Raw genomic sequence first — 2,953 nt, 5'->3', positions numbered from 1 at the left:
AGCAATCAAGTCTGCTACTATCTTTCAATGGAATTGTAACAGTCTACAGCAGAAAATGGGAGATTTTCGTAACTTCATTTTCCGTCATCGTTTCCCAATATTGGCCTTGAATGAACCTAGAGTCGATGACGCCTTTAAACTGTCAGGCTACGAGGTGCACTTCTCCTGTCGACCCAATAGTCAGAGTAGAGCCATGTTGTGCGTGAGAAAGGACATACCGTGTGCCCTCATACGGGTGTCGACAAATGAAAAGTTCGAATACGTCACGTGCCGCGTTCGACTCAAGAGCACCTACATTACTGTGACCAGTGCGTATGTAGCGTCGAACGTAAGAGTTACCGAGGAACAGGTCAGAGACCTACTTGCTGGCGTATCCTGCACCGGTCATTGTCTGCGGGGATATGAACGCCCACAGTGTACTCTGGGGCAGCCAGCACACTGACGCTCGTGGGCGAATATTTGAAAGTGTAGTGACTGACCTTGACCTCACTGTTCTCAACGACGGGTCATCAACGTTTTTTCGCGGCCTGCGTTGCCACAGCTGTATAGATGCCACCCTGTGCTCCACTGAAATTGCTCAGCGTATTGAGTGGGGCACGCATACTGACTCATTGGGGAGTGACCATATGCCTGTGCTCATTGAGCACCGTCTTTCGGGGTCACTGAAAAAGCGGCGACGCGTGAATGTAACGGACTGGTCGCGTTATAAATTCCAATCAGCTCGTGACATCGCCCACGTAGCTACAGATACAGCTGAAGATTTTGCAGCTGCGGTGAAGAAAACCGCGGAATCTGCATCGAAAGCTATTACGGTTCCCGATACCTACACACGCGTAGATGCGGAATACGAAAGGCTTCGTGCGATTCGACGCAGAGCGGAAAGGAGATTCCGACGATCCGGAAACCCACACGACTATCGAGAATCATGCCGGTTGCAGCGTATAATACGGCGTCACCTACAAAGATTATCTCGGCAACAGTGGCGGTCTTTCTGTTCCACACTTTCGCCATTCACACCCATGACGCGTGTATGGCAGCTAGTCCGGTCGCTTGGGACAGCAAACTCGCAATCTTACCCTTTCAGGGCTCTGGCTATTCATCACGATACTGATGAGCGGTCTGCCGCAAATGAATTTTGCAAACTGTTTACTAGGCCATCTGTATCATCCACGACAACTACATATCATGTATCAGTGGGAAATGCCAAACAGAGTACTGTGTTGACCGATAACGCGCGGTGTGCAGCCCTGGATGCTGATTTCAGCCTAGCAGAACTTGACGCCGCTTCAAGTTCAAGAAGATGCAAATCGTCGCCAGGTCCCGACGGTGTTACCTACAAGCATATAGGTAGCTTACACATCAACGCTCAGAATACTTTATTAAGTCTAATCAATAAGAGCTGGAATGAGGGCAAACTTCCTGCGATATGGAAAATCTCCAGAGTAGTGCCCTGGCTGAAACCGGGGAAATCTCCCAGGGATATGGCATCCTTCAGGCCAATTAGCTTGTCGAGCTGCGTGTGCAAGGTAATGGAAAAGATGGTGTTAAGTCGAGTGGAATGGGTCATCGAGACACAAAAGCTGCTTCCAGAATGCATGTCTGGCTTCCGTAAGGGCAGGTGCACTATGGACAGCGTACTAGACCTGGTGACCTTCGTAGAACATGAACGCGCGCAAGGTCGCACGACAGCGGCAGCATTTTTAGACGTCAAAAGGGCGTACGACACGGTCAGTTACAGCCACGTCCTATATGATCTGTATAGCCTAGGAATACAAGGTCGGTCTCTACGGTGGATCGCAGACTACCTTGAAGGGAGGTCAGTGTATGTGCAAACCGAAGACGGGAATAGTGACAGTCATGGCCTCATAAGCGGGGTGCCACAGGGCGGCGTGTTGAGTCCCCTGCTGTTCAACGTGGTCATGGCGAACCTACCGCAACGGTTGCCGAAGAACGTGCACATTAGTATGTACGCCGACGACATCTGTATATGGTGCTCTGGTGTGCAGATGCCCGCATTGCGGCAGCGCCTTCAAAATGCCTTAGATTGTACGGTCTCCTTCTTAACGGAGAGGGGAATGGACATATCAGTCGAGAAAACCGTATTTCTTCCCTTCAGTCGAAAGAAAATGAAGACTTTTCAACTGAAGCTTGACGGCCAGCCAATAAGGAGAGTGTCTCATCACCGGTTCTTGGGAGTAATAATCGACTCGCAGCTCTCGTGGGCTGCGCACATTAAACATCTCAAGGAAAGAACTGACACACGTATCAACATCCTACGGCGCATCAGCGGCTCCCGCTGGGGAATGTCGACTGCGTCTCTTCTCACCATACATAAAGCACTCATTCGGCTGATGATGGCCTACCATTTGCAAGTACTGCATGGAATAAGTGACACGTCAGAGAGGACACTGCAAAGTGTATTATCGAAAAGCTTAAAAGTCTGCCTCGGTGTACCTTGTGCAACTTCAAATGTCCTAACTACAGTAGAAGCCAGAGAACTTCCATTAGATGTACTGAGGACGCAGGAAACAGTGCGACACTACGTTCGTCTATGCAAACAGCATCACAAACACCCCCTTGCAAGGAAGGTGGCACGTCGAAATTCGCAATTCATCAACGTGATCGCTCCACATCGCAGTGCTTTACCAAAAGCACAGTTGACATTAACGGCGGTCGATCCTCCGTGGACACTGCAACTTCCTCGTATCGCGCTGACTGTTCCTGGTGTATATCACCAAAAGGCTTCACTACCATCTCCAGTGCTGAAACAGTACTGTCTGACTCTGATGGAGAGCCATCGTGCTAGGACCGCAATTTTCACAGACGGGTCGACGTCAACGTCTGGGTCTTCATCAGCGTTTGTTTTGCCACAGCATAGTAGAGAAGGAATGGCAAGGCTTTCCCACAGAACACCGTCGACAGCAGCGGAATTGGTAGCCATGCAGCTTGCAAT

This window comes from Ornithodoros turicata, chromosome 5, assembly GCF_037126465.1.
Source record: "Ornithodoros turicata isolate Travis chromosome 5, ASM3712646v1, whole genome shotgun sequence".
Classification (NCBI taxonomy): Eukaryota; Metazoa; Arthropoda; class Arachnida; order Ixodida; family Argasidae; genus Ornithodoros; species Ornithodoros turicata.
Note: the sequence above shows the minus strand (reverse complement) of the source record.